This window comes from Euprymna scolopes, chromosome 27 (genome assembly GCF_053919585.1).
Source record: "Euprymna scolopes isolate OS-2025 chromosome 27, ASM5391958v1, whole genome shotgun sequence".
Taxonomy (NCBI): Eukaryota; Metazoa; Mollusca; class Cephalopoda; order Sepiida; family Sepiolidae; genus Euprymna; species Euprymna scolopes.
The window spans coordinates 113,145,280-113,152,041 of NC_136508.1; the positions used below are offsets into that span (position 1 = coordinate 113,145,280).

Below are 6,762 nucleotides of genomic sequence, written 5' to 3' on the forward strand. Positions count from 1 at the left end.
TTTTAATTTTTTATGTCTTGATTAAACTGTACAAGTGTCAATTAATGAAATACAAAACTGTTTTAATTACATAAATATGTTTTTGGTTTAGTGATTTGGTTTGAATTCTAAAAGTTTTCATTCGTTTGTATTTGTTCTCATTGAAAAGATTATGAATTTATGTTGTTCACATGTAAACGACCTTGACATTGAATATTACAGTAAAATGTAAGTTCCGTTAAGAATTGAGGTATTTTGTTAAAAAGTTGGTATGTTTTAATGATAGTAAATTATTTGTTATGGATTAATGAATGAAAGTTTTAATATACTGATATCTGTTAGAATTATATGGAGGTGTTTTAGTTTTTTTTATTAGTGTTTGGTGGTGGTAAGTATAGAAGTGTGATATAAAAACAGTGGTGCATCACATCAAAAAATTATACTTACCTGCATCCTGTCCTTCGGGGCCTGGGCAACAAGTGTCAAGCAAAGACCAGCAAGACCTTAGTCAATGTAGGGGCAACCCTTCATACCAATTGTCACTACCCAGCTCCCCTACTCCCCGGGGAGTTGGTCCTCATTTCCCTTCACTCCTCACTTTAAAAATCGGCCTTGTCCCTAATTTGCTCGGTGGGCGAGCAAATAAATACCTACCTGCCTCCAGTCCTTTGTGGCCTGGGCAGCGGATGTCAAGCAAAGATCAGAAAAGACCATATGTGGGGCCAACCCCACATATCTAAACTTGGTCACTGAATGGGCAACCCTTCATACCAACAGTTTCTAATCCAGCTCCCATTTCCCACCTCTCGGGAGCTGGTGCCCCCCTTCCCTCCCCCTTCCCTCCATTTCCATATTAAAAAACGGCCTTGTGCCTAATTTGCTACGTGGGGAAGCAAATAAATACAAAGACCTTGGTCAACGTAGGTGCAACCCTTCATACCAATTGTCACTATCCAGCTCTCCTACTCCCTGGAGAGTTGGTCCTCATTTCTCCTTCACTCCTCACATTAAAAATCTGCCTTGTGCCTAATTTTCTCGGCGGGGGAGCAAATAAATAGCCTTACCTTACATAGGGGTAACGGTGATCATTAAGGTCGTTCCCCCAGAGCGAGGCCCATCCATTGCACTACGGTTGGGTTGACCTTTGCGATCATCCCCAATGTGGACGACTCGGACATGCTATTTCTAAGTGTGGGGTCTGTGTACGCGCTTACCCCGACAATACAATCAAAATCAGAAATCCTTTCCTATTTCTTCCAAGTACCTCTCACTCGTAGGTCTATACTCCCTCCGCTTAATCACCCTTAATCTCTGTAATACCAAAAAAACAGGCCATTTCTTTCGACCAGTTTATTATCCACTTCAATTCTAACGTCCTGGTTGTATCTAATTTGCATGTAAATTGTGATGAAAGCGTGTTCCAATCTTATTCTTACACATCCATGCACAACACAGCATGACATGGTGGAAAGCGGTATTATCATACAACACACAATCTTATGACGTCACAGACATTGGGGTCACTGGGCTACAGTTTGAAGAAAAAAGGAACAGACAATTTGTGTGGCGTGGGAGGTTAAAAAAATATTCATTCAGCGTGTGAGAGATTAAACAAATCGTTTTTTTTGTTTTTTTTTATTCGCTGTTTTACCTTTCTTTTAATTCACACGCTGAATGAATATTTTTTTAACCTCCCACGCCACACAAATTGTCTGTTCCTTTTTTCTTCAAACTTTCTTATCGTAATGGCCACACTTTCATTACAAGTCCCTGGTTTTGATTGGGGCTCAACATGTTTTGCCGAATCATTCCAACTATTTTGACAACGAATCGAACTTTACTTCACCGTCAAAGCGACGAAACACGAGGATAAAGCCCCCCTAATACTTCTCGCGACCGGCAAAGACGGTTTACGCCGGTATAATAGTTGGTCGATGTCGGATGATGAGCGCAAGGATCCACAAATCATATATTTGCTGCATTTTGGGAGCAGCTAGAACCGGCAACAAATCACCGCGTTTGTAGACTGGAACTTGGAACATACCAGCAGCAGAGACCAAATGAAACAACAGACATCTTCACCAGCAGATGTCGACTATTGGCAAGGAAATGTGATTTCAGTGCCGACGAATTAAACGAACGCCTCGTCGAGTTACTAATTGCCAGCACACCAATACCCGAACTGCAAAAGGAACTGTTAAACACACCGAAGGGTTACAGAATCGAGGAACCTGTTAGATTAGCCCGTTCACACGAGGCTTCAGCAGTGTATGTCAACCAGCTCCACCAGTTATAGGAATCACCACATATAGCCGCAGTAAGCCGTGTTATACACCAGTGACAAGGGATTGACCAAAAACGCGGACAAACCTGCAAAAATTGTGGACGCAGTTACCGTTTTGGCAAAGAACACTGCCCTACCAAAAATGATATATGCCACACATGTGGCAAAACAGGTCACTGGGCTACAGTTTGTTTCTCAGGGAAGCACAACACCGAGAGACAACAAGGAATGCCCTGGCATAACAGTCATAACCAACAAAGAGAGTTTGGCAAGAAAATAAACAGTGTCACCAAACACGATGACTAAGCCATGAATGATATAGGCACGGTAATAGAGAACCTCACCTTTAGCTCCATCACAACTAACAGCGGAAAGTCAACAAACATGAAAGATCCTCGAAATTAGGCATTTGTTGATCTAAGGATCAAGCTAAGGGACCACCCAGGCACTCGTACCTTCAATCTGAAAGTAGATTCAGAGGCACAAGCAAATACATTGCCTATCCGCATATTCCACAACATGTACCCTAGCAGTATAGATGAAACTGGAAACCCAATGCCCGGATCACTCACCTCAACACAATGTATGTTAACAGCCTACAACAACACCAGGATAAACTGTTATGGCACCACAACTTTTAGGTGCAAGTATAAAAACTCCCCATGGCTGGATGCCCAATTCTATGTGGTTGATGTACCAGGAGCAGCCATATTGGGCATGCCAACATCAGTGGCTCTTAGGGTAGTGACAATGAACTGTGCCATCTCAGCCCAGCACCAACCCATCAATAGTGTAGCTGACCTAATGCATCTATACCCTGAGAGATTTGACGGTATTCGTGAATTTCAGAACACTCACAAGCTTGTTGTCAACCCTAATGTACCATGCCACATAAACTCACCGAGAAGGACACCTATAGCCATGCGTGGAAAAATCAAATCGGGACTCGACGCGATTCCATCTTGTTGAGTCTTTCGCCGCATCAACAAATCCAAAAACTGGGTAAGCTCTCTCACTTACGAGCGCTAAACAAAGCTATCATACGGCCATACCACCAAATTCCAACTGTCGAGGAGCTCAACCACCGATTTTCAGGAGCAAAATTCTTCTCAAAGTTGGACGCTAAGTCTGGGTACTGGTCTATAAAGCTCAACCCTGAAAGTCAGCCACTAACAACTTTCCAAACACCATTTGGAAGGTATTGTTTTGAACGACTGCCATTCGGTTTGTGTGTCAGTCAGGACATCTACCAACTCGAGATGGACAGAATACTCGATAAATGCACTAGTGCTTGTGGTATAGCTGACGATATCACCAGATATCGAACGACAGAGCAGGCACATGACGAAAACCTAAGACGTTTCATGGAGGCCGCTACTGAAGAAGGCCTTATCTTGAACTCGGAGAAGTGCAAGATCAAATGCCGTGAAATATCCTTTTTTGGAAACCTGTAGACACACACACCGGACTATGAGGGGCGTGCAATAAGTAATTCCCCTGCCCCACTTCCATTTGTCGGATCTAGGTGAAAATTTGCATGTGCAATGATGTATATCCCTACGGGTTATGTGGCAAATTACAGCTCTGAACTAATTGTGGTTTCTGTTTTACAGGTGTTTGAACTGAGTCATGTGTGAAGTGGAGCCTGTTGAATGTCGAGCAGTAATCCGGTTTTTGTATTTGAAAGGACGCACATCACAGGAGACTTTTGATGAAATTAAAGAAACGTATGGTAACGCTGGCACCGTGAATTCAAACATGGCCGGAAGTCTGTGGAAACAGCTCCCAGACCTGGTCGCCCCTTCTGCCATTGATGAGGCATCTGTCCATCAAGTTGAGGCTGCCATTTTGGAATATCGGCGCATTAATATTCGCCAAATAGCCCAAGATGTCAAGATTAGTTTAGGGTATGTGGAAACTATCATTCATGACCATTTGCATATGCATAAGGTGTCTGCCAGATGGATTCCCAGGTTGCTCACACCATTCCAGAAGCGAGAATGTTTCGAGTGCTCGAGGATGCATTTGGAGATGTGCCAAGAAGATGAGTCAAAGTTTTTCAAAAGAGCGATTACACAGGATGAAACCTGGGTCCATCACTATGATCCAGAGACCAAAGCCCAGTAAATGCTGTGCAAGCACTTGGACTCACCACCTCCAAAGAAGGCAAGGGTGCAGCCCTCCGCTGACAAAGTCATGCTCATAGTCTTCTGGAACCAGGACGGAGTAGAGATGACAGATTTCCTGGTAAAGGGTACCACAATTACAGGAGCCTATTATGCTTCACTTTTGGGGAAATTAAGGCAAGCTATCAAAATCAAGAGGCGGGACAAGATCAGCAAAGGTACCCTCCTCCTGTAGGACAACACCCCGGTCCACAACTCGCATGTCGCCAGATCAAAGGCCTGTGCGTGTGGTTATGAAATCCTCCCTCATCCTCCCTACTCTCCTGACCTTGCACCCTCTGACTTTCACTCTTCCCAGCCATTAAGTTGTTTTTGAAAGGAAAGCGTTTCCCCAGATGATGCAACCTTGATTTTTGAAGTCACGTCGTGGTTGGAGGACCAACCTGGGGTGTTCTACAAAAACGGTCTCCAGAGCTGCATCAAACGATGAGAGAAATGCATAACTCGTGGTGGTAGAGAAAGACTAATAACTGTGTCATGTTTCATTACTCTACTGCTATGGAAGTGGATCAGCGGCATTACTTATTGCACGCCCCTCATAAAACCAGACCCGGCGAAGATACGTGACCTACAGAAAATGGCTGAACCACATAACAAGACGGAACTACAACAATTCTTGGGTATGATGACATACCTGTCTCGTTTTGTGAAGGACTTCAGTTCCAAGACAGCAGTGTTGCGTGACCTATTACGCAAGGACTCTGCTTTCCAGTGCAACCATACCATCAAGAAACTTTCAAAAAGATAAAAAGTGAAGTGTCTTAAACGTCCCGGCTCCACTATTTTTACCCTAAAAAACCGATATACATGCACTGTGATATGAGTTTACATGGAATCGGCGCAGTGTTATTTTCGTTTTCAGCGACCCCAAAAACCTATACGAGTGATAATTTTAAAGGAATTTTCGAGGGTGGAGTAATTCTTTATATTTACCTTCTTTTTTTTCCAATAAAAATAACATAAGAAATTAAGAATTAAACAAATTTATTTTAGGTAGGCTTCGCCAGGAAAGCTTAAAAAAAATTAAGATAAACAAATGGATCTAGTGCACTTACCGGTCCGCACTATTTTTTAAATCGTATTTCCAAGTTCAATTAAAGTTTTATGATATGTTTTTTTTATTCAATTGTAAGGGTAAAGTACAAAAAATATATATATTTTAAAAAATAGGGATTTTTTTTACCCATCTATTAAACAGATAGTTAAATGTTGTAATTTGAAAATTCCAGTAAAGTTTTTTTACTGTAATCAAATTCTGAAACAAAAAATATTTTTATAACAGAAATATAAGTGATAAACTTTTATAATACCAGAAATATAAGTGATAAATTTTTATAATACCAGAAATATAAGTGATAAATTTTTATAATACCAGAAATATAAATGATAATTTTTTATAATACCAGAAATATAAATGACATTTTTATACTAGAAATATAAATGATAATTTTTTTTTATTATACCAGAAATATAAATGATACATTTTTATAATACCAGAAATATAAATGACATTTTTATACTAGAAATATAAATGATAATTTTTATACCAGAAAGTAAGACAACTCTAGAACGGTGACATCAGTATTTACACCGTCAAATCTTTTTTGTTAAGAAAATTATATCGAACAAATTGGAAGTAAGCACTTGATTAAATAAAGTAAACGAACAAAATATGCATTTTTATATATTTATAACTATTTATTTTACAGAAAAATTAAACATTTTTTTTATGAATGTTATATTGTCTTAACAGAAGTAAAATATATAAAAAAAAAATGTAAAGCGTAAAACTTGAAATAAAATATTTTTAAAAAATATTTTAAAATATCGAAATATTTTTTAAAATATTTGAAAACATTAATAATTCGTAATATAGTCATAAAACTTTAAGAATTTGTAATATCTTGATTTGAGAGTTTTATCCTCAAAATTAAATTTAAAAAAATATTAATTTTAAAAAAAAAAGTAAAACTTTGCTGTGCGTAATCAAAGAAAATAACAAAAAAATATATTTAATAATTTGTAAAATATTTTTTTATTAAATATTAATTAAATATTTTGGTGCTTCTACACTTTATTGCCGAAATAATTTATCTGTTTGGAAAAACACATACATACGAAAAAATAAACAAAAAAAAACTAATAAATATTTTGGTTTTCAAATGGCGCTCGCCCAGTTTAAACTATTATGAATATGTCATTTCAATTTTCCGTTTTAAATAAAAACAAAAAAATGTTCCATGAAAAACTTTTCAGTCCCCATTAATTAAATCGAAACATTTCCAATTAAACAATTACAGATATATGTTCTCT

General features: G+C 38.6%; 1 non-coding gene across 1 annotated transcript; it reads left to right on the forward strand.

Moving 5' to 3' along the window:
- Positions 1 to 1,035: 1,035 nt before the first annotated feature.
- LOC145249112 (U1 spliceosomal RNA) lies at positions 1,036 to 1,198 on the forward strand. Its single transcript, XR_013863490.1, has one exon. It is a non-coding gene; the product is annotated as a U1 spliceosomal RNA (small nuclear RNA).
- Positions 1,199 to 6,762: the final 5,564 nt, after the last annotated feature.